The 26,460-nt window shown below is 45.7% G+C and overlaps 1 long non-coding RNA gene across 4 annotated transcripts in view; it reads left to right on the plus strand.

Moving 5' to 3' along the window:
* The window catches only part of LOC138297250 (uncharacterized), a 253,742-nt gene that overhangs the window by 138,974 nt on the left and 88,308 nt on the right, over positions 1–26,460 (plus strand). For 2 of the 4 annotated variants that reach the window (XR_011203967.1, XR_011203970.1), the window contains exon 2: positions 10,277–10,409. The exons of 1 other annotated variant lie outside the window; for it this stretch is intronic. This is a non-coding gene — a long non-coding RNA (uncharacterized lncRNA). The remainder of the gene's footprint in view (positions 1–10,276; positions 10,410–26,460) is intronic. One more of the 4 variants, XR_011203969.1, reaches the window with a different exon arrangement.

A 26,460-nucleotide genomic window follows, 5' to 3' on the forward strand; every position in this document is an offset into this window, starting at 1 on the left:
TAAACATAGTAACATTGTTTCATACCCAATTTGCATAATTAATTTACCTGGAAGTCCCTAGTGAAGTGCACTGCATATACCCAGAGCCTGTAAATTAAATGCTACTAGTGGGCCGGCAGCACTGATTGTGCCACCCACATAAGTAATAGCCTCTTAACCATGTCTCAGGCCTGCCAGTGCAAGGCCCGTGTGTGCAGTTTCACTGACACTTTGACTTGGCATTTAAAACTACTTGCCAAGCCTTAAACTGCCCTTTTTCTACACGTAAGTCACCCCTAAGGTAGGCCCTAGGTAACCCATAAGGCAGGGTGCTATATAGGCAAAAGGCAGGACATGTACTTATGTGTTTTACATGTCCAAGTAGTGAAAAACCCATACATTCATTTTCCACTACTTTAAGACCTGCTCCTCTCCTAGACTAACATTAGAACTGCCCTCATATACTTTTGAGTGGTAGATTCTGATCTGGAAGGAGTAGCCCTGTCATATTTAGTATTGCCAGAATGGTAATAGAAAACCTTGCTTACTGGTGAAGTTGGATTTAATATTACTACTTTAGAAATGTCACTTTTAGAAAGTGGACATTTCTCTGCACTTACTGCCATCTGTGCCTTAAAACCCTGTCTCCAATCCACGTCTGGTCTGTGCTGGTAGACAGCTCCCCTTATGCATTCCACCCATACAGCCATAAACACAGGACACTCAGGGGCTCCGCCGTCCGCCAAGGTACCGCCGCTGAATGACCGCACCGCGGTCAAAAGACCGCGGCGGCCATTCAGACATTTCCTCTGGGCCGGCGGGCGCTCTCCAAAAGAGCGCCCGCCGGCCCAGAGGAAATGCCCCTGCAACGAGGACGCCGGCTCAGAATTGAGCCGGCGTAGTTGCAGGGGTGCGACGGGTGCAGTTGCACCCGTCGCGTATTTCAGTGTCTGCTTAGCAGACACTGAAATACTTTGCGGGGCCCTCTTACGGGGGCCCCTGCAGTGCCCATGCCATGGGCATGGGCACTGCAGGGGCCCCCAGGGGCCCCGCGGCACCCCCTACCGCCATCCTGTTCCTGGCGGGAGACCCGCCAGGAATAGGATGGCGGTAGGGGGTGTCAGAATCCCCATGGCTGCGGAGCACGCTCCGCAGCCATGGAGGATTCACAAGGGCAGTGGTAAACCGGCGGGAGACCGCCGGTTTACCCTTTCTGGCCGCGGCTGAACCGCCGCGGTCAGAATGCCCTCGGGAGCACCGCCAGCCTGTTGGCGGTGCTCCCGTGGTCGGTGACCCTGGCGGTCACCGGCCGCCAGGGTCAGAATGATCCCCTCAGTGTCATCTGCATTCATCCGCATACTGAATGGGTCTCCATAGGCAGGAAGGGTAGAGGGGTTCTCTCTTACAATTCAAAGACCAGTAGCCTGCCCTCACACAAAGGACTGATAACCTCCACAGGGATCCTGGCAGACAGGACTGGGCTGAAAGGGGAACGTGCTCACTTCAAAACCACTCTTTGAAGTTTGTCCCACTTAAAAGGCATTTTTGGATACATAAACTGAGTCTCTCACCCCACCAAATCAGACACTTCTGGATCTACATCTGAACGGTGTCAGCGGAACTGTCTGGCTGCCCAAGGGACTCATCTGGACTGCCTTGCTGAGAAGGACCGCTGCCCTGCTGTTGCCCTGCTGCTGGCCTCTATCTTTGCTGGAAGGACTCTGCCTTCCCCATAAGTGCTCTCCAAGGGTTTGGATTGAGCTTTCCTCCTGTTCTGAAGTCTCAGGCTCAAAAAAGACTTCCCCAGCTGGCTTGTAGCTAGTTTTCCCACTTCAGTGACACCAGGAACGTCTTCATTGATGCCAGCATTAACAGCGCAGCCTGCATCCGCTTCATGGACTTCGCTGCACACAATGACTAAGACCTGCAACGCAAGTCTGACATTGCCGCAACACCAAAATGTGTTTAACATTACTGAGGATGATATCATTGATAGGTGAGTGAGTATGGAGACACTTTAGGCGTTCCCTTAGTGTGAGAAGGGTGATGTTAGACATAAAAGGAACATGGAAGTAGACATGTACACATGGAGCAATGGTTTGACAATATGACTGATGAGATAAATGAGTATGTTATGTTATGTTATGTTATGTTATAGAGGTTTATATAGCGCCTAACTGCCAACGGCCTCGTAGCGCTTAAAACAGCTATAGCGGTGACACACTGTTTAAATTTATTCCAAGGAATTTAGTTTTTTTTTTAATAGCCACGTTTTCAATTCCTTTCTGAATGACATCTCTTGAGGGTTTGCTCTCATCATGAGAGGAAGATTGTTCCAAAGCAAAGCGCCTTGATATGCTACCGATCTTCCTCCCCATCTGGCTTTCCTCGTGGTTGGAATTATGGCCAGGTTAGCTGAGGAGGATCTAAGTGGCCTAGCTGGAATGTAAGCCTGCGCCAGGGTTTTCAGCATTTCAGGTCCATTATCAAATATGGATCTATGAAAGTGGCACAGGGTCTTGAACTTAATCCTTTCAGCTACCGGGAGCCAGTGTAGGGAAACGATTCCTGTCCGTATTGAATATTGTTTAGGAACATTAAATAATAGACGAGCCGCTGCATTTTGTTCCCTCTGCAATCTCTGAATTACATATTTCGGGGATCCAATAAACAGAGCATTGCCATAGTCAATCCGAGCACCAATCAGTGCCTGGACAACCACTCTTCTAGCAGGAAAAGGTAAAATGGTTAGCACCTTCCTCAGTGTCTTTAGCATGTTGGGCCATTGAGAGAAGAGGGTCCAGCCACACCCCTAAGCTTTTAATAAGGCCTTTGGGGGGGGGAGAGTCAATGCTCCTCTCAATAGGCTGGAGTTTAAAGGAGGAATTTTATTTCCAAAAAACATAACCTCCGTTTTGTCATCGTTAAGTTTTAATTTACTCTCAGCCATCCAGCTTGCCACTGCTTTCATACAAGGACCTAGGGCTGAGCCCATATCTGGATGGGAATTAGAAAAGGAGACTATCAGCTGCGTATCATCTGCATATGACACTAAATTCAATCCGAAAGGCTCAACTATGCCTGCTAATGGCCTCATGTAGATGTTAAAAAGTAATGGACTTCAGGCCGTGCCCTGAGGAACACCACAACTACTGAAGGTACTCCTAGAAATATACTCTCTATCGAGTACCTGGAATGACCTCCCATATAAAAAGGAGCCAATCCAGTCTAACGCGGAATCGTCGATTCCACATCCTTGAACCCTTTCTATGAGGATTTTTAAATCAACTGTATCAAAGGCAGCACTTAGGTCAAGGAGGATAATCGCGGTTTCCATACCTGTATCCATCCTCTTCCTTGCCTCTTCTGTTATGGCAATCAGAGCAGTTTCTGTACCATGTCTAGGTCTAAAACCCATCTGGGTAGGATGTATAAGATTCTTTTCTTCCAGGAATGTGGATAACTGAGCGTGTACATGTTTCTCAGCCAGTTTGGCAATTAGGGGCAGTAATGAAATTGGTCTATAGTTGCTTAGGATCATGGGATCAAGGCTGGTCTTCTTCAAGAGTGGCTTGACAATGGCTTGTTTCCAATGGTCAGGCACTATGCCGTCACTCAGAGAGGTATTGATAAGATTCATTATTATCGGCCCTACTGCTGAGATTCCCAAGGATAGAATTTGGGGGGGGGGCAGGGTCTAGTGGGGAGCCCGATTTTGTTGACCTCAATAGATTGGAAACTCTGTCCAGACTGATGGGAGTAAAGTTTGTGAAAAGGGGTACCTGCCCTACTTCTTGGCCTATTCCCTTCTGCCCTCTATTAGGGGAATTAGGAAAGGCTAGATAGATATTCTTGATTTTATCCAGAAAAAAACTAGCCAGAACTTCTACATGTTGTTGGGGGGAATCCCTAGTTTCTGCTTCCTCTCTTGGATAGATCAGATCTTTTAGGGCATTAAAGATCTCCTTGGGTGAGTTGGCCGCAGCTTTAATTTTTCCTGAGTAATAGGTCGCCTGAGTTTTTTTAATTTCCCTATGATAATTTCGAATACAATTTTTATAATCCCTTTTCGTGGATTCCTCTTTAGTGCAGCGCCATCTCCTCTCTAGTTTCCTGCACTCTCTTTTCTTCTCTAATAAGTCTGCATTATACCATGGAGCCGACTTCTTACGTGGGGTGCTTTTAAACCAGCAGAGGGGTATAGTCTCCTCTAGGCTGTTCTCTATCCATTTATTAACCGAAAGCGAAAAATCTATTACATTATTTGTATTTATACTTCCTGGTCTATTTTTCTCCAGAGCGGAGACAAAATCTGAGGATTTTAATCTGTGCCATTTCCTTCTGCATGAGAGTGCCCCCATATCTGGGACCTTGTAGTGCGTAAGATGTAATTCCATTTCTACAAGGAAGTGATCCGACCATTTTTATATTTGGGTTGTTAGAAAAGGCCAAATCAAGTGTGTGACCCTTAACATGAGTGGGTCCATGAATAAGTTGTTTTAAATCACATGCATTCATATCTGCTATCAGCATCTTAGAAGATGCATTATCTGTATTCTCCGCATGAATATTAAAATCACCCAACATTAGAAAGTTGGATTTAGTATGTATTACTTGTGAAGTGTATTCTGCTAGTGACATTATAAAATCCCCCATAGGACCAGGTGGACGATAGATCAGAACACCCGAAAGTGTGTAATGCAGGTTTACGTTGATGGCGAACGACATACTCTCGCAGCCTTTAATTAGAGTAGGGGCAGAACTGATCTTACATGTGTCTCTAAGAATGACTGCAATGCCTCCCCCTCTGCTGGGTCTGTCCACTCTACTGATCTTATAGCCTATGGGAAGGGCCATAACAATATCCGGTGCAGAACTTTCATCCAGCCATGTTTCTGTGAGAAACAAGGCCAGGGGTTGAGTTTGTTCTATTAAAAGCTGAATATCCACTGTGTGAGCTCCTAGTAAACGACAATTAATTAAGCATATAGGAAATTTATCATAATTCTCCGCTTGTCGATGGTCTGTGGATCCTTTGGGTGACCATGCACAGCTGGGGCATCTAAATTTGACTTTGTGTGGGTCTAGACTGTTAAAGCACCGAGCCGGAGATTTTTTGTTGAGGAGAAATAATTCCTCTCTCGAATAAGTGATAGCTATCTGTTCAGTTAGAGCTCGGATATAGTTTCTAGGCTCTTGGCTCGTTCTGGCGCGGATGGGCGCAGATGGGCTTGCCTTTGGCGCGCCATCGGCGCGCCCGCTGCGCGCCGCGCTCATAATGTGGCTAAAATAGCCCTCCAGCACTAAAAGCTAGAGTGCTAACCCTCCAAAATGGCGGCAATAAAACAGAATAAGTTTCTATTAAAAAACGAGCGACTTGCTCCTTTCAATACACTAGTGCAAAAATGCAGTTTCAGTTTGATTACCAGTTCCCCAATTCAAATTCAGATTTAACAGGTTTAACAGTTCACCAAAATTTTTAAAAAATCATTTAGACAGTATTTCGCCGTTTCACTGAGCGTGTGAGAGGCACAGGGAACCTCTTCCTACCTTCAGCTGCGCGCCGCGCTCATAATGTGGCTAAAATAGCCCTCCAGCACTAAAAGCTAGAGTGCTAACCCTCCAAAATTGCGGCAATAAAACAAAATAAGTTTCTATTAAAAAACGAGCGACTTGCTCCTTTCAATACACTAGTGCAAAAATGCAGTTTCAGTTTGATTACCAGTTCCCCAATTCAAATTCAGATTTAACAGGTTTAACAGTTCACCAAAATTTTTAAAAAATCATTTAGACAGTATTTCGCCGTTTCACTGAGCGTGTGAGAGGCACAGGGAACCTCTTCCTACCTTCAGCTGCGCGCCGCGCTCATAATGTGGCTAAAATAGCCCTCCAGCACTAAAAGCTAGAGTGCTAACCCTCCAAAATTGCGGCAATAAAACAAAATAAGTTTCTATTAAAAAACGAGCGACTTGCTCCTTTCAATACACTAGTGCAAAAATGCAGTTTCAGTTTGATTACCAGTTCCCCAATTCAAATTCAGATTTAACAGGTTTAACAGTTCACCCAAATTAAAAAAAAAAAATTTAGACAGTATTTCGCCGTTTAACTGAGCGTGTGAGAGGCACAGGGAACCTCTTCCTACCTTCAGCTGCGCGCCGCGCTCATAATGTGGTTAAAATAGCCCTCCAGCACTAAAAGCTAGAGTGCTAACCCTCCAAAATGGCGGCAATAAAACAAAATAAGTTTCTATGAAAAAACGAGCGACTTGCTCCTTTCAATACACTAGTGCAAAAATGCAGTTTCAGTTTGATTACCAGTTCCCCAATTCAAATTCAGATTTAACAGGTTTAACAGTTCACCAAAATTTTTAAAAAATCATTTAGACAGTATTTCGCCGTTTAACTGAGCGTGTGAGAGGCACAGGGAACCTCTTCCTACCTTCCACAGGTAGTTGGTGAGATGTATATGATTTTAATAAAATGTTTGAATTAATTTGGGAATACATTTTCAATGTAATTTGCAAAAAGATTTTCTATACAAAATATTGTGCTATATTGATATTTATGTGCTGAAATTATGGATGTATTTTGTGCGTCATTTGTTTTTGTGTATATATTTTAATGTGTTTTATTGCTTCTCTTATAGATATTATATGAAAGTGTATAGTCTTGAAGAAGGTGGTAGTTATAAGCTGCGTCCACTGAAACGCGTGGGCAAAAAGTAAGGGCATGATCTACAGCGCAGTGGCGATCCTTAGATGCTAGCTGATGATTTTATGGATACCCTGCGACACAGAAAGTAGAGGTGTGTTTACTGAAAAGACTAAGGGGGTCATTCTGACCCTGGTGGCCGGTGGCCGCCAGGGCCACCGACCACTGGAGCACCGCCAACAGGCTGGCGGTGCTCCCACGAGCATTCTGACCGCGGCGGTTCAGCCGCGGTCAGAAGCGGCAAGTCGGCGGGCTCCCGCCGACTTACCGCTGCTCGGGGGAATCCTTCATGGCGGCGGAGCGCGCTCCGCCGCCATGAGGATTCTGACAGCCCCTACCGCCATCCTGTTCATGGCGGGAAACCCGCCATGAACAGGATGGCGGTAGGGGGTGCCGCGGGGCCCCTGGGGGCCCCTGCCGTGCCCATGCCAATGGCATGGGCACGGCAGGGGCCCCCGTAAGAGGGCCCCGCAAAGTATTTCAGTGTCTGCCTTGCAGACACTGAAATACGCGACGGGTGCAACTGCACCCGTCGCACCCCTGCAACTACGCCGGCTCAATTCTGAGCCGGCGTCCTCGTTGCAGGGGCATTTCCTCTGGGCCGGCGGGCGCTCTTTCGGAGAGCGCCCGCCGGCCCAGAGGAAATGTTTAAATGGCCGCCGCGGTCTTTTGACCGGGGTGCGGTCATTTCACGGCGGTACCTTGGCGGACGGCCTCCGCCGTCCGCCAAGGTTAGAATCACCCCCTAATTGTGTTGTCTTGGAGGATCTCCCTTTTGTCGTGCATTTGCGTTGTTGCTGTACATGTGTTTTTAAATATATGTGATTTTAAAGTCAAAATATTTTTTATATGATAGGATTAAAGCCATACATATTTTCTAATCCTCTGTGGTATTTGGTTGTTTTGCATTTTGCAACCGTGGGTAAAGTGCACTGATTGAGGAGAGAGTGATTGTTTGAGGGTTTACTATCTACCTAGAGGAGGTCTAGGTTTTTCAGTTTCTACTTAATCCTGGACATCATATCGTATCATCTTTTGCACACCGCTTCAATACTCTGAGTAGTGACACCAACATCACTTACTTGTTCTTGAATGCTCTGCCATATCCTTCACTAGGCTGTTCGTGGCACTGTAGTGCCCCCTTTCCCAATAATTGGTCATGGTGCTCCTCTGTTAATATTTCAAGCATATAATTAACTGAATTTGTTTTTTTTTAATCTTCACTGTTCTGATTTCCTCTCGTGGCTTGCCATTTCTAATGTTATTCCCACTTGTCTGAGGCTCAGCTACCCTCCTGTGTCATCCTTCTGGGCTGCAATATGAAAGGTTTGGACCACTTTCTAATTGTAATGTAGTTAGCTGCAGCCAGTGTGATGTTCACAATTTGTGACAAACTGAATCACAATGTTTTATTGCTATAGAATCGCAAATTAGAAATTGGTAAATTGTGAATGCGAATAAAAACAAATTATTATTTGTGAATGATGGTGCTTCACACATTTGAACTCCCGATTCAGTGAGAATAACTTGTTATTTTTTGCAATTTCTGAATCTCAAATTCAGGAGTTATACTTCTTTTTCCTCTCAGGAGACAAAACTCCTCAGAACGTCTATAAAGCGTAGACTGTCCAAATTAGGCATGGTTTATGTAATAACTAAGGGCCTGCTTTAGATCTTGGCAGTGTTACCGCCAATCCATGGCAGACCCGAAAAGACCGTCATGCTGAAGGTGCTCCACCCGCCATATTTAAATATATTGTAGGTGAGCCGAACACTGCCATGATGGAGTGGTCTTCCTAGCCATCAGGCTGGCTGGTTCCTGTCAACCCCATTTAGATGTTATAGTCCTGCAGGCAGGGTACTGTCGGAGGGAGACCATCGCTGGACCCAATGGTCATCGGGTTTGGCACTGGCCAAGGAATAGAGGTAAATCACACACACACACACACACTGTACCGTAGCCAAATGTGTCCACCTGCACTTCACACAACACAACACACCACATAAACACATATCCATTGCCATTCCACCACAACACAAACATGCTGGAAACACACATTGCCATACATCCATGACACAACACACATACACATTGTTGACACTGCACCCACACACAAAACAACCACAACAATTAACACAACTACACGCTCATCTACTCAAATGCACACACAAGCACAACTACACACATCACAACGACAACCATACAACAACACTCACCTGAATGTTACAAACACCAACACAACACACAACCAAACATACACAACAACATCAAACCCACAAGCAAGTGGCACACATACAGACACAACCACATCACCCACTCCAGCTCCCTCTGCCTCAACCAGCTAATCGCATTGCACACACATACACGTACTGACTCTCACATACACAACAGGTAGCACAACATCACAGACATGGGTCCCCTTGCAATGTGCACACATCGACATAGTCGACAGGAGTGAATGTAACTTCACTGTGGTGCCAGCATTCATTCAGCAATGAGTATTGACACCTTAATGACAGTTGTGTGCGTTATGTGTCATGTACCAGTGTGTTCCCATGCATGTTCCACACAAATGTGTTCCCGACATATGCATGTCATAGTAATTCAAAAAATTACTATGATATGTACATAACTGCAGTGGTCCCATGCCCATATGCAGTGACAACACAGTGTACAGAGCCAATGGTGGTTATCCACCTGTCAGCCTGGCAATGGGGAGGTGGTGGTATTTTCTCTGTGGTTCAGTGGCAGCAGTGATGAAAGGTGTTGTCCAGTCGTCTCCTGTGGAAAACGGAAGCAGGTAGGTTTCAAACCACCAACTCAGGTGTGGAGGTCGGACCAACACAGTTGACTTAGCAATAAGGCACAATCAAATCTGCTTGGCAATAAAGGTTGCTGGAGTCCCGCCATCAGTCCCAATTTATAAGGACGCCGTCAAGACATCTGGAGATTCTTGGCAGAGTTGACGGGACTCAGGAGATCTCTCGCCTACTATCCTGCCAACATCTAAATCATCATCTAAGGTGGTGGACTGGTTTTCTGACGGAAAACTGGTGGCAGGACCGTTACCGCCAAGATCTAAATCAGGCCCTAAGTGTGAACTTAATGCAGTATTATGTCCGAAAATGAACCATTTGTAAGCTATTTTGAAACACACACTCCTATTTTAACGGCAGCTTGATAAACAGAGGCAAATCTTGTGAAATATATCTATAGAAAACTAAACCCTCATGTGTGGCTTCCTGGTAACCCAATGTAATATGTTTTATGATGTCCATGACTCTTCAAATGGATTAATGGACGTTCGAGAAGTGTAGGTCAGAGATGATGGGCTCTGCCAGGTTTGAGTTACTCACGTCCATTAGAAGAGTAAATCATTATTTCACTCTGCCAGGGTATGTCTGGCAGGTGCTAAATTAGACTCAGCTTCCCCAGGAATAATTCTCAGGCAGCTTCCAGACAACTATTGTAAATTAGCATGGGGATCACTGAATTTTTAGGTGACAATTTATGCCAAAATGTGCTAGTGGTAATGTAGCCACAAAGGGTAGCAATTCTAAAGTTGAAGTTATCCTTTTCCGCCAAGAGCAGGTGTGCTGCTGGCAAGACAAGCCCATCCGCGCCCATCCTGACCCTGACTGCGCCCTGTGCCACAACCTCTGGTCAAATTTATACCCAGAATTTCTCCAGAGAGCAGCTTCTACAACTCAAGTATCCAGGTAGGAGCACGCTGTGCAGAATGTTTGACTTTTTTAATGAGCTGGAACCCTATCAATGTGAAAAGTGCCACTTACTATGTAGTTCTAGATCACTCTCTAAAGCTGTTATACTAAACTCCAATCTTACTGACCAGGCTACCACTACTTCCGCTGGTAATTCCAACATCAATTGTGTTCTGATAAACACTCAGTCACAAATATGAACTTTTTGAATTCCTTGATGCATACTCACCGGAGATTGTTTTCCTGCCAGAGACCCGGGCAGATGAAGCCTCTGGTCCTGATTTCGCGACCACTGTTCCAGCAAGCTATGCTATCTAATGACATGACCATGTCTCCAAATGAGGTGCCGTACTAACAATAGTTCACTGCAAACATTTGTAGATTACATGCGTGCCAGTAATCAGCCTAAATTGTGAAGCACTTATTTTTAAGTGCAAACTCACTAATACCTATGGGTCTGATTTACATCTCAGCAGATGAGTTACTCCATCACAATGGTGACGGATATCCTGTCTGCCAAAATATAAATCCCATAGGGAGTAAAGGGATTTATATTTCAGCGGGTGGGGTACCTGTCACCATGTATCCCACCCGCTGGGATACCAAGAAACCAAGATTTAAAGTTAGACGTGATGCTTCCACTCACCTGGTCAGATCATTATGCCATTAGGTATACACTAAAAAAAACCTCCTTAAATACTATATCGATGTTACCACAAATGTTGTAAAATATCATGCCTGGAATAAAATTAACAGAAGTGAATTTATTACTATTTTAGATGCCTCACAGCCCACTTTTGTAAATCATCTAGACCTTGACTCACATAGCTATTCCAAATGGATTGGCCAAGCAGTCATGAAGCTAGCCCCTTCAAAAGGTTTTAAAAAGCATAGAACTCAACAGTTTACACCTCGGTTCTCTTCCAATTTAAGATCTCTAAAACAAAAATGCCACAGGCAGGAGAAGAAGTGGAGGAAAAGCTATCATTCTGATGAAATAGATAAATATAACCAATGTATTTTGGAGTACAGAAAGCAGATTATTATTGCTGAAACACATTATTACACTGACAAAACTACCTCTGCAACATATTCAACTCATAACTTAACTCAGTTCAGATTCTTTCTAACTCTATTATTACCATCACCATACCCCCTAGCAAAACTTTCTGCAACAACTTAGCACATTTCTTTTACACTAAGGTGGCGGAAGTCTACTATGAATTTGACATTAGCCACAACAATAGTCCATTTGAGTGTAGAAATTAAATTCCAACAACCAATAATAACCAGCTAAATGAGTCTAACCCTACTGAAAGAAGAAGAAGTGATATAACTAATAGGAATCACTAAGTCCAGAGCTCCTTTGGACCCCTGTCCCTGACAATTTTTCGTAAAATACCAGATACGGTAGTAGGTCCTCTAACTAATCTCTGAACCTTATTATTTTCAAGGGTCATTTCCTTAGGATGGTCATTTCCTTAAAATGGGTAAAAAGACAATTATTCGCCCACTCTTACGAGACAATACTAAAAGTTACCACCCCATCTTATGCCTACCGATGCCTACTAAAATACTTGAAAGATATCTGAACTCTGAGCTGGCTAGATTCCTAGAGGACAATGCAATGTTAGACATGGCCCAATTTGGATTTTGAAAAAATCACAGCACAGACTTTTATAATTGCCACTGAGGAAATCAGATCAATAGTTGGCAATGGAGGAAAGGCTGCAGTTATCCTACTAGATTTATCTGCAGCCTTTGACACAGTGAGCCATGAAGTACTAATTGACCGCCTAGCCACCATGGGCATAGGAGAATTGGCACTTAAACTGTTGTGTTCCTTTCTTCTCAACAGAGAACAGTTCAAATCCTTGGAAAAATGTATATCACAACCTTTCTCCCCACTCTGTGGTGTCCGGCAGGGGTCTTCATTGAGCACTATCCTTATTATGTTTACATTGTTCACTTGGCAAAGATTGAGCTGCTCATTTGGATTCTCTATGATTGCATACACAGACGATACAGGAATTGTAGTGTCAATTTCCACGGACTCCGCTGACCCTCCAATACACTTTAAAAACTGCATGAATGAGGTTGCAAGCTGGAAGGCACAAACTTGTCTTAAAACTCAATTCTGTAAAGACTCAGGTACTTTTGTTTGAGAGAGATACAACCTTCTGGAACACCTCATAGTGGTCCCAACATGGGGTCCCCTCCCTGTGCTGGCTCTGAGAGTCAGGAATTTAGGAGTCAATTTTTTAATGTCAATCTCACATTTTCCGATCAGATCAGCAAGCTCATCTCCTCCTGCTTCTTTTTATTAAAATCATTAAGAAAGTTTGTCCCGTTTATTCCTGTTGCAGAGCAGAAGCTGGTAATCTTTGCTCTGGTGTTGATGACTGCAATGCACTTAACATGGGTGCCCAGCAACAGATTTTGGACAAATTGCAGATTCTCCAAAATGCAGCTGTCTGCCTATTAATAAAAATCCCAAAGTTTAAATGAGCCTCAGAAGTTCTGCTGTAGCTGAAGTGGCTTCCTATAAGGAAATGAATTGCCTTTAGGGCACTAAGGGCCAAATGTACGACCATTTCATTTTGCGAGTCTCTAATTGAGATGTTTTGCCACTCGCAATTAGAGACTCACAAAATGAAAATGTACTAATGTCTCTCAAACACATTTAGCGATTTCCAATGGGGTCACAAATGGCCTACCTTATCAATATTCATGAGATAGGCCCCAATTTGCAACCTTTTGGTAATGGCCAGCACTCACAGGGATGGTGACATGCCATTAAGAAGGCAGTTTTTAAAAAAAATGCAGCCTGTTTTCCTTAAAACCAAACGGGATGCATTTAAAAAGAAAAATGAAAAGTTTTCTTTTGATTTTTTCAGAGTAGGCATTTGTCGATGGGACCACTGTCTGCTCTGAAAAAATATTTTCGCATGCATTCACAAAGGGCAAGGGTTCATGTGTGGCCCCCTTCCCGTTTGCGAATGGGTTAACACCAATTTGAAATTTGTGTTAACTGTGATTTTTTTGCGACAGCATTCACAGTCACAAAACAATCATACATACCACTGTGACTTGCAACTAGGAAGGGACGCCCTTGGGACGCCCTTTCTTAATAGCGAGTCGCAATCCCTATTTTACAAGTCAGTAACTGCATACTGACTCACAAAATAGGGATGGTACATCGTACCAGGCCATTTTGCGGTCGCAAACAGCAATTTTCACCTTTTGTGACCGCAAACTGGCATCGTACATCGGGCCCTTAGTACTGCTCATAACTCACTTCATAACATAGGTTCTTTGTACCTTCAAATTAAATTCAAACAGTACACCTGTAGTCGAGCTGTCCGTTCGGCTTCATTAAGAACAGTTTTAATCCCTCACTTAAAAAAGTATCTTGGGGTGGTTGAAGTTTTGCCCTCACCACCGGTAAACTATGGAATAAAATGTCCTGGCATCTCAGAAGTCAAACTAACCATCTCTGTTTCAGAAAACAGCTCAAAACCTTGCTTTATATATCTCCACTAATGAATTAGTTGAACATTTGATGGCATACTAAAAGACGTTAGCGCCAAGATGCCTGTGGGCACCAGTGGTTGAGAAGAATGGAGGACATTTAAAGACAAAAGGCCTACTCTACCTGAAGACAGTAATGCTTTGAAGGCTTTTCAGAATAAATTAACAGTCCTAAATGAGACTTGCTCTCTGTACAGGAGGGGCATTCTATAGTGAAATAAAATAAATAAAAGGAAATATGTTCATAGAACCACTGAGAGCAATGACAGAGGAGATAGATTTTGCCCATAAGAAAGCTTCAGTCATAGAATATAGACCTCACTAAATGAATGGCAACCTTGTTTCTGATTAAGAAATAAAGTAGACACAAATTGAGATCAATAGCCACAAAACAACTTTCATGGCCATAATATATTGGATTCTGAGAGTGCTTTACTCAGTGTTTAATTTGAGCTAGTAATTGCAGGTGGGTCTCATCAGCACTCATTTTTGAGGACCAGTACTTTTTTCTTTTTTTTTATCTCACCTTACCTTGACTGAGACTGAGAGAGAGAAAAACCCAGAAGCGTGAAAGAAGGAGGAAGAGGAAGGCAGAATAACAGTGACAAAGAAGGAAAGCAGGGATAAAAAAGAAACTTCCAAGTGTGAGATAAAGGGTCTGAAGTGTCACGTGATGGATGAAAAAGGCATCAGGTGAAATCAAAACTAAAACTATGCAGACTTGGTATTCTGCAGACTGACATTCAATAGCACCAGCTGAAGGCTGATGAGCAAAACCTTGGGCCATTTGTACTTATTATTTTACAAATTAAGCACTGGTTTCAGCATCTTAACCTCAGTCTCACAGAATGAATGAACCTCAGCCCAAATACAGGTTTAGATTTAGCAGGCAGCTACAACAAGACTGATACTTGAACCGTTGTGATGTACAGCTCATATGTTTGAGATCTAGAGATGTCACATTGGGATTTAGGTGATCTACACAATATAGCAATTTGGGGGTCATTACAACCCTGGCGGAAGGCGGAGAACCGGCGGTAAGACCGCCAACAGGCTGGCGGTCTTATTCTGTGGAATTATGACCATGGCGGTTACCTCCATGGTCATCCGCCGGTTCTCCGTTCCGCCCGCCAGGGCGGAGACGACCGGCGGGCTGGAGACCTGGCTCTCCAGCCCGACGGCCGTCACTATACCGCCAGCGGTATTTGGACCCGGCTTACCGCCGTGGAGTTCCAGAGGTTTGAACCACCATGAAATCCATGGTGGTAAGCACTATCAGTGCCAGGGAATTCCTTCCCTGGCACTGATAGGGGTCTCCCCCACCACCGGTCCCACCCCAACTCCCTCCCCTACCCCCCCACCACCCCTGCCACCCCCCAAAGGTGGCAGGGCCCCCCTCCCCACCCCGATCCCCAACATCACTTCACCCATACCCACACGACACGCACGCAGGCACTACCTACATACTTACACGCACACACGCCGACATACATGCCTACATCCACACACACAGTCATACACGCACACCCACATTCAAACATACACGCACACATCCATACAGACATACCCACAGACATACACGCACTCATTCCCATACACGCAACACCCCCGCAGGCATACACACACTCACACACCCCCTTTACATACACACACCCCCATGCACCCACACAACACACAACGCCCCCCCAACCCCCACGGACGATCGACTTACCTGGTCCGACAATCCTCCGGGAGGGGACGGGAGCCATGGGGGCAGCTCCGCCGACACCACACCGCCAACAGAACACCGCCACGGCGAATCACAGGATGTGATTCGCTGGGCGGTGTTCTGTTGGCGTGGCGGTGGAGGTGGAGCAACCTCCACTTCCCCGCCTCCCGCCAGTATGGCTGTTGGCAGCTCTCCGTCCGTAAAAGGACGGAGAGCTGCCAATGGTCATAATAGGCCGAGCGGCAAACCGCCACCAATGGCGGTCTTCTGCACGGCGGTCCCTCGGCGGTCTTCAAAAAAGACCGCTGAGGTCAAAATGACCCCCTTTGTCTTGATACTACAACTAGAATTGAGTGTTGTGATTATATTTATTTACCGGCCCAAAAGGCAGGGCGGTGGGATTGCATGTCAGAATGCATTCTGTTTACTCAAATTATTAAAAAATATATTTCATATGTCTACTTGGTTTCATTTTTTGCACAGAGAAATGCAAATGTTTAAAGTTTCTATTTAGTTTTATTTTTAGAACTGATTCATATTAGATTGCAACTGTATTGTATTTATATAGTGCTTACTACCCCTGAATACGCTTTGAAATGCTTTTTTGTGAGTAGCATGCTACTCTGGAACCCAAAAAGGATTAGTGGTCATTGAATCCGCCGGGACCAATGTGGCGGAAAACTGCCGGTCCCGGCGGTGCGACCGCAGCGCTTCAGCCGCGGTCGTAATTCCCAAGATTGCACCGCCAGCCTGTTGGCGGTGCAATCGACAAAACAGCCCTGGCAGTCTTTGACCGCCAGGGTTGTAATGAGGCCCTTAAAGTCCTAATCCATAGAAAACAATGGAAATGTTGATTTTGCATAAAGTACCTGGTTAGCGTAAAAAATAAAGCCGCACAGGTGAGCGAGTGACAGAAGAGGCAGCAAAGCATCGATTCCTTCCTCGCAAGGGAGGCCTTGTGTCATTTCTTCTCTGGTTGGGTCAGCGATGCGTCATTTTTCTCCCTTGCAAGAGAGAAGACGGGGTGCCTCGAATCCACACAGATTTGGGTTAACATTGACTGGCAGGGACAATGCATGGACATCCTGTTGCACGGTGTTAGAAACCGCACTGCATGGGATTTGTGTCATTTCTACAGTCGTGATGCGTCGATCTACCAGCTGTGATACAGGTGGGGTGTCGATTTTAGCCACAAGGCCAGCGGCGTGTCGTTTATCAGCTGCGTTGCAGATGGTGCGGCGAAAATTTCCCTGCACAGCGTTCTGTGCGTGTATTTTCAGCTCTTGTCTGCCAATTTCGCCTTTCAAGGGCCCAGGGACTGGATAAGGCACCACTTGGCAGGGCAGGAGTCTGAACAGGGAGTCCAGATGTTGGCAGAGGAAGTCTTTGATGGCCCTGAGACTTCAAAACAGGAGGCAAGCTCAGTTCAATCCCTTGGACGTTCTTCTCAAGCAGGAATGGACAACAAAGTCCAGTCTTTGCCCCCTTTCACAGGCAGAAGCAGCAACTGCAGGATAGCCCAACACAGCACAGTCACAGGCAGGGCCAGCACTTTTCTTCAGCTCTTCTCCTTGGCAGAGGTTCATCTTGGTTCCAGAAATGATCTAATTTCAGGGGTTTTGGGTCCAATACTTATACCTCTTTCTGCCTTTGAAGTAGGCCTACTTCAAAGGAAAGTCTCTGTTGTTCCCAAGATCCTGCCTTGCCCATGCCAGGCCCCAGACACACACCAGGGGGTTGGAGGCTGCATTGTGAGAGGGCCGGCACTACCCATTCAGGTGTCCCTTCTATCTAGCACAGATGGCTTCAAGATATGCAGGCTACACCACAGCTCCCTTTTTCTCACTGTCTAGAAGGGTTTCACAAACAGCCCAACTGTCAAACTGACCCAGACAGAGAATCCACAAACAGGCAGAGTCACAGAATGGTTTAAGCAAGGAAATACTTACTTTCTAAAAGTGGCAGTTTCAAACTAACAATCTAAAACACAACTTCACTAAAAGATCTATTTTTAAATTGTGAGTTCAGAGACCCCAAACTCCAAATTTCTATCTGCTCTCAAAGAGAATCTACACTTTAAAGTTATTTAAAGGCAGCTCCCATGTTAGCTTTTGAGCGAGATAGGCCTTGCAACAGTGAAGACTGAATTTAGCAGTATTATGTTAGGACATGAAACACACATCAGTACATGTCCCACCTTTAACATATACTGCACCCTACCCATTGGATTACCTAGGGTCTAACTTAGGGGTGCCTTATATGTTTGAATAGGGAAGGATTAGGCCTGGCAAGTGGGTACACTTGCCAAGTCGAATTGGCAGTTTAACACTGCTCCTACAGACACTGCAGGGGCAGGTCCGAGCCATGTTTACAGGGCTAATAATGTGGGTTGCACAACCAGTGCTGCAGGACCACTAATAGCATTTGATTTACAGGCCCTGAGCACCTCTAGTGCACTTTACTAGGGACTTGCTAGTAAATCAAATATGCCAATCATGGATAAGCCAATTCCACATACATTTTACATAGGAGCACTTGCACTTTAGCACTGGTTAGCAGTAGTAAAGTGCCCAGAGAAAACAGAGTCCAGTACACATCAACAACCTGGGAAGCAGAGGCAAAAAGTTAGGGGAGACCATGCCAAGGATGCCAAGTCTAACAGAGATCATAGTTGTAAAGTGAGGTTTATTGTGATCCAAGGAGGGCTAGAGGAGGGAAGAGTCCAGAAATGGTTATTTTGGAGATCATAGTAGTAGAATAAGGTTTGGGATGAGTCAGAAAGTGGAGGCAAAGGATATATTGAGAGAGGTATGAGGTGAGACATAGAGTAGTGCATTGGATGGAGTTAAGGGTTTTTTGTTTTTCCTTCTAAAGTATGAGTAAAGTAATAAATAGAAAGATAGATGTTTGAGTGCTGTGAAAAGGGAGCAGCAATCATTTAGTTTGCACGTCCCCACCTAAAACCTCCTTCTCCACGAATTTCCTCACTATCAAGCTCCACCAGTGCCCCTCATCTTACCACTTTACATCACACACACATTATACAGAGCCAATGAATCATACATGTGTAAATCAATCAATAGGGAATGTTGCAATCAAGAGAATGAGTATACAAAATGTAGGAATCACATGTCACCAATACTAGTAGGCAGTATGTTTTAAGAGTGTTTAGTCCGGAAAAGCACAAACTCAGGGTTTAAAATGTACTACAGTGGTTGTCTTTCTACCCAAATTAACCCTTTAACAACATTAGGATAATGATAGACTAGGTTAAAAAAACATAACGTTCTAACCTATTACCATGCAGCTTGCATGCAGCTTATTGAGTTCATAGCTCACTGTAATATATTAGGGTTGCAGCTTATGAACTGCAAGTAACAAAAGGAGGTCTGTGACAAAAGCAAAAACCCACTCAGCTATCCACCTAAAGATACAGTTCAGTGATTTGCCTGGTAACATACTTAACTGCAACCAAATGAGACCCTGCTCTACTTGAGCATGAGTGGAAATTGCCACTAGACAAAAGATCTCTCCCCAGCAGGAACATTAATCACTATATTTACCTTGACATTTTATTATTGCCTGAAAACTGTTGGACATGAAGGAAACTATGCAGCAGATGCCCTTTAAACCTGTGCTATTTCTAAACACAGTACCCACCGAGGTCAGCAGCAGGTGCGGCTGCAGCAGTCGTTCACCCTAGAGCTGGCCCTGATTATACCTCCTTTCTCACCTTTCGGCATACTTTTATTACCCTGCCATCTTCTCTTCTAACATCAAAGAGATCGTTTAGTTTTGAAGCTTCACTGACATTTTGTTTCAAGTGGGCCACTAAATCTAGAGCTTGCGCCACTGCACTGGTATGTTTACCCGATACCAGGACCTTAAGACTTGGTTTTTCAACTGAAGCTCAGAGGACAAACCCCTATATCACCTTTAGACCCTTACAGGCGAGTAGTTGCGCTTTATAAACCTTGATTTAATTTTGATTTGATAATGCACCTTCTTCCATGACATTTTGGTGGACCTGCCATCATTAATGTGAGCCTTGTAAATAACAGCCTTACTCCGCCAAAGTAAGGGATCATTCCCAGTATCCACACATCTAATGGCTGTCATGCAATGGGAGCTTCATCCAAGTGGCTTGGGGTTCATTATCATAGATATCTGTGGTAAAATTAACATCAGTTGGAATGTTGTCCCATGAGCCACTCTTTTGTTGGGTTAGCCCTCACCATTTCCATTGGCAGAAGACCTTCCAATGGGCGTTCCTCGTGGCGGAGCCTATAGGGTGTCATACTTTTGAGGAGCGTGAACAAGAAACCTGCCTTTTTTGTCCAATATACAAAACTACCCTCCTCTGAATCAACACCCAGATCCTTAACCTCATCATTGAGTCACAAAGCAGTTCTGGCCACATGTAATAAGCAATTTTCCTGACGCAAATGGCCGATTCTCAAAATCGGGCTGTTTGCAACAGGAAAAAATGCATTTTGGAATGTGCAAAGACAATATTGCAGTTCAGTAACTTGTTCCCGAACTGCCACCTGGGTTTTGCGATTTGGTATTAGCAGAGGGTGTGTTGAGGGCATCCTTTCCTAATACCGAATCAGAAAGGTATGTATGAATGTTTTGTGACAGAAATGCAGCTACAAAACATTCACACTTTACCACCAACTTAAAGTTGGATGTGACACATTTGCTAATGAGAAAGGGTCCCCTAGGAATTCCTTCTTCTTTGAGAATGGTTGGGAAAATATTTCTTAAGAGCAGGCGGTGGTCCGACAGACCACTGCCTACTCTTAAAAAATTAATTTTCAACATTTTTTTTTTTTCTTTTTAAGCACGGCACATTTTTTTTTTTAAGAAAACAGGATGCTTTAAGAAAAAATCTATTTCTTTATTTAAAAGCAATTACAGACATGGTGGTCTGCTGACCCCAGCAGGCCACCATCCCTGTGATGGCTAATATTCCCAATGGGTGCAAGATGTGACATACCTCATTAATATTCATGAGGTAGGTTGATTTGCAACCCATTACGAACAGTAAATTAAACTCAAAAGGGTTTCATACATTTGAAGTAGCCATTTCCTGATTGCAATTCGCAGGAAATCATAAATAGGAAATCGCTAGTTCGATACTTCATAGATGTGGCCCTTCATTTCTTAATGTGCTAAATTTTTCTGAATGTTTTGTGAGTTAGGATATAAATAATACTCAAAGAACTATAACACAGATTGTACTTATATAGGACAGGTGCACCCGTTGGGGCATCTTGCTGCTGAACAGCAGATGCTTATTTTTACCTTAATCAGTGGTACTCATTTCTGACAGCCTCAGAAGAGTGAACGGCTGTGTGGATGAACGAGGACCAGGAGGAGAAACACAGATTTTGGTAATGGATGTATTAGTCCACTGAACCACTAGGCCCAGCTTAGTGGATACAAAGCCTGAAGAATTTAGGTTGTGACCCTGAACATTTCCAAATAAGTACACAAAATTATCAACAAAGCAGTCAGAATCGAACCCGAGTGCCATTACATGAAAGGCTACAACCTCAGCTCCATTTCCCTGTTTATCGTTTATCACACCATGAAAAGAAATTAAGACAAAGGTCATCGTTTTCACCAATATGATGTGTTAAGGCAGTGTGGTGGGCCCTCTTAAACCACAACTGTATTTCAAAAGCAAGTAATATAGATAACGTATTTCCAGGGTTGGACTGGACTATAGGGCAGTCAGGCAGTGCCCAATGGGGTGGTCTGGCAAATCAATATGTGGCCTGTTTTTTTAGCAGCTTGTGGGCCTGTTTTATGGCTGATGGGCAATTTTTTTATGTTGTTTTCCCTGATGGTACCACAAACATTGTCTGCAGCAAACACAAATACATGCAGTCTCCCATACCTTGCAAAATACTCATAAAACATGTCTTTACAACAAGTCCAGAATTGGCATGATCTACAAATGTGGACCACTTTTTATAGCTTTCTTTTGCAAACAGTTCTGGGGCCGAGGCATATATGGCCGTACCTTTCCCTTTAGTCATATGTTAAACTCAAGTATATATATTTTTTTGGGACAAGTTGTGCACGAGTCCAGAAGATCAGCCCCCTAATCCTCAATCACCAAACTGGTGCTGTAATAATTAACCAAGGCTTAGCACAAACTTGATCCAAAATATGAACAATGGAAGACCTCCTTAAATCTCTTTATGTCCTTGGAAAGTATTATGTATGTATATCATTCCATCAGTCAAATCATCTTTGGTCATAAATGTTTTTATTGATTCACTTATGAGTGTCTATATAAAACTACTTGTGCAATAAAAACAATGCCATAGCCAACGCGTTTCATCCCTCAGGACTTCTTCAGGGCTTGTGAAGGGCCTTTGAAAGGTAGCGATACACAGGCCCACCTGGAACTCAACATGGTTAGTAGGCCACTGTTGTATCTCTTGTGAATTTCAAAGGGAGATAATCCACCAGTTTATATGTGTCTAAGTATTATACATCCATCCTCCTTCAAGTCAATACCCTTGAACATAGAATTCACTCCAGCTGTCAGTAATGAGATGCTCACAAGATGGAAGGGGGACTGCTTGTCCAACATCTTTTGTCAGGATAGAATTACATTTTTATAGCTATCTGATTCGGTGATGGGGGCCACTTTTATTTTGATGGCCAGGCCTATTTTTTGTCCCAGTGCAAACCTGTGCATTTCCAGTGAGTGTGACGTTTGCTATAGGTACCATTGCTTACAGGTATATATGTTACAGTGTATCTCTGGTGTCCACAGGATAATCAGGGTTTGGAGGACAACTGACCGCCAGGGAGGTCTGTCCTCGGGGCCATTGGGCAAGGGGTGGCGCAGTCTAGCGAGTGTGCTACTTTTGGGCTACATCCATTAAAGAATGTGCCCAACAGGTATATATGCCAACATTTTGCATCTGCCACCACCATTTTGTCTGGTAAAGGTACACAGTGGCAGCCCCATAGCGATAGGCTTACTGGCATTTTTGGCGGTTTGCAGACATTCAAACAGTTGTCCCCAGCATATCAAATCAGTCCCTCTCTTAGCCCCAGTACTTGAGACTCGCTTCCAGCACATCCCTGAAGCGTTAGGTGCAGGAGGCGCAGTGCCTCTTAGTGGGGGCTGGTCACTTGGATTTGGTTGTGGGGAATGGCACGTTGATGAAACCGTTGCGGCGTGCTTCCAGTAGCTTGGCACCGGTGATTCTCATGTGCTTGCCGCCACACAGTAAAAGGAGTGCCTCTGAGAGACCTGAGATAGGCGGCCAGCCACGTACATGCAGTGCGGCCTCGCAGAAGACGAAGGGGAGGGGTGGGGCCGCAGGTCATAAGCGGTGATGCACACCCGGGACCGGCTCAGGAGCAAAAATCAGTTACTACAGGCACCAGTGGCCAACGTATGAAAGGGCATAAAGGCCCAACCCACATAAATATTCTGGAGCGAGCACCCGGAAGTGTAAAAAATGATGGGGAGGGCCAGGCCAGCAATAGACAAGGCCTTTTTATAAACACTGAAAATAGAGCAGGCCCCTCACATGATTGAGCAGCGATAAGAGATCTGTGGGAACAGGAGATGGGGGTAAGGCAACAGCCCAGCTATCAGGGGACACCTACTGAATAAGGGGAAGGGAAATATGGTATAATGGGATTCTGGGATTGGTTGGCCAGAGCTCCAGAGGCCCTCCAGAAACAGTGGATGGAGGTAGGCCTAATGGAGAAAAAAGAATGAGCTCCACAAGATGGTGAAATGGAGAGGTCCAGGGATGCATTGGTGCAAGGGGCCCCTGGAGCCGCAGAGCTGGGAGAAACTTGTGAACCTCAAGAGGGTACCCATTTTGTGTTAGTAGAAGCTCAATTGGAGTGGAGCGAGGATGAAGGCCTGCTGGGCCCTGCATCAGAGGAGAGAAAGAAACCTTGTAAAGTGTATTCACGGAAAAGGGATGGGGGGATGCACCCCTGGGACATAGGGTTAAAACAGATCCCGGCGTCCCTAGTACAGGTCTTGAGACAGTAGAGGGTGGAGCGGGTAGCAGAGGGTGCTCCACACTGAATTTGTCTTTGCTTTTACAGGTTTCTGTAGCCGGCGAATATGTAGACTTGGAAGAGTTTTGTTCAGCTCACTCACCCTGAGGGGAAAGGATGGTGTGGTACGGTGCAGCCAGAATGTTTCATCCTTGGCGTGGTCTCCCTTAACTTTTTGCCTCTGTTTCCCAGGTTGTTGATGTGTGCTGGACTCTGATTTTGCTGTTTTTGTTACTCTGGGCACTTTACCACTGCTAACCAGTGCTAAAGTGCAAGTGCTCCTTCACAAAATGTGTATGTAATTGGCTAATCCATGATTGGGATATTTGATTTATTAGTAAGTCCCTAGTACAGTGCACTAGAGGTGCCCAGGGCCTGTAAATCAAATGGTACTAGTGGGCCTGCAGCACTGGTTGTGCCACCCACATAAGTAGCTCTGTAATCATGTCTCAGACCTGCCACTGCAGTGTCTGTGTGTGCAGTTTTAACAGTAAATTCGACTTGCCGAGTGTACCCACTTGCCAGGCCTAAACCTTCCCTTTTCTTACACGTAAGGCACCCCTAAGGTAGGCCCTAGTTAGCCCCAAGGGCAGGGTGCAGTGGATGGTTAAGGTAGGACATATAGACCCTCATTACAACCCTGGCGCTCGGTGATAAAGCGTCGGTAGTATCGCAAACAGGCCGGCAGTAAAAAAAAAAAAATTATGACCACGGCGGAAACCGCCAACACAGACAGCCACTTTAACACTCTGACTGCCACGGCGGTAGCAACAAGCACTGCGGCGGTAACTGCCAACAGCCAGGCGGAAGACAATCAATCAAAAGCATGGCAGAAACTGTACACTGAAGGGAAACAACTCACCTCTCGACACTCAAGGAAAAACTACGACGCCATGGAGCCCGAGCTGCACATTTTTCCAATGCAGGTGTACCTCCTCATATACCAGGAACATGACCGCCGACGAAGACGACCACGGTGAGTACTACACCTAGCACACAAGGGAGGGGGGAGGAAAAAGGGAGTGACACACCCACGCAACACGCAACACCCCCACCCCCACCCTCACCCCCAACACCATACACACAAACAGATGCAACAGCATTACATATACACCCCGTAAACCTCAGGAATAACACAAGGATAAAAGGATGTGAGTAAAATGAGTGTAATAGTACAATTTAAGATAAATACAACCTTAAATCAATAAACAGTATGTACAATATATACAAAAGGAGGGTCAATGCCCACACCAAAATGTCCGTGGCCCACGAGGTCATAACACATAGGCCAAGGCCACACTTGACTCCTGCCTCAATACACAGAGAACACTGCAGGGGCGTCAGGTCAAAAAAACACAGGCACTTCAGGAAGGGGAATGGGGGGGGCACCTCAGCTGGAAGATGGTACAACGCCACTGTCCTGGAGGGGGCTACATGCCCACTGCTTGGTCCTGGGAAGTGCAAAGCCACAGTCTCGCTAGTGGGTGGTTTGCCCACTGCTTGGTCCTGGGGAGTGCAAAACCACAGTCTCTCTAGTGGGTGGTTTGCCCACTGCTTCTTCCTGGGGAGTGTAAAACCACAGTCTCTCTAGTGGGTGGTTTGCCCACTGCTTGGTCCTGGGGAGTGCAAAGCCACAGTCTCTCTAGTGGGTGGTTTGCTCACTGCTTGGTCCTGGGGAGTGCAAAGCCACAGTCTCTCTAGTGGGTGGTTTGCTCACTGCTTGGTCCTGGGGAGTGCAAAGCCACAGTCTCTCTAGTGGGTGTTTGCCCACTGCTTGGTCCTGGGAAGTGCAAAGCCACAGTCTCTGGAGTGAATGGCTTCTCCACTGGTTCTGGAGGGGGCTTTGTGCCCAGTGTGCTTCATCCTGCCAAGGATGAGGTCAGTGGATGCCTTTTTTCACTGGTTCTCGAGGGGGCTTTGTGCCCAGTGTGCTTCATCCTGCCAAGAAGTGGGTGAGTGGATGCCTTCTTCCACTGGTTCTGGAGGGAGCTTTGTGCCCAGTGTGCTTCATCCTGACAAGGAGGGGGTGAGTGGATACCTTCTTCCACTGGTTCTGGAGGGGGCCTTGTGCCCAGTGTGATTCACCCTGCCAAGGAGGGGGTGAGTGGATGCCTTCTTCCACTGGTTCTGGAGGGGACATTGTGCCCAGTGTGCTTCATCCTAGATGGTGCAAGGTCACAGTGTCTCACCAGGGTGTCACACCGACAGGTGTTGCAGGGGCCAGGACGCACTGCAGCCCATGTAGTCACGACTACACACTGCTCGCCGGCAGGGATGGCTGCTCAGTGGATGGCAGTTGCGCTGCAGGTGGCGGTGCTGTCAGTGGTGGTGGGAGGCTCCAGCCCTTCCTCTGCAGCCTCGGACGGTTGCCCACTGGGGCTGCTGCTGCTGGCAGTGGTGCTGCTGGCGGTGCAGGTGGCGGTGCTGGCAGCGGTGCAGGTGGCGGTGCTGGCTGCAGTGCAGGTGGTGGTGCTTTCAGTGTTGGGGGAGGCTCCAGCCCTTCACTTGCAGCCTCGGACGGCTGCGCACTGGGGCTGCTGCTGGCAGTGGTGCTGCTGGCGGTGAAGGTGGCGGTGCTGGCGGTGGGGCAGGAGGCGTTGCTGGCCGCGGTGCAGGTGGCGGTGCTGTCAGTGGTGGAGGGAGGCTACAGCCCTTCCCCTGCAGCCTCAGATGGCTGCAGTGTCATGGCTGGTGTTGTGTGCTCCTTCCGGCCCTTGGCAGATGGTGGTGCCTCCTTGCTTCTGCCAGCTGGTGTTC

The sequence above is a fragment of the Pleurodeles waltl genome, chromosome 5 (assembly GCF_031143425.1).
Source record: "Pleurodeles waltl isolate 20211129_DDA chromosome 5, aPleWal1.hap1.20221129, whole genome shotgun sequence".
NCBI classification, from domain to species: domain Eukaryota; kingdom Metazoa; phylum Chordata; class Amphibia; order Caudata; family Salamandridae; genus Pleurodeles; species Pleurodeles waltl.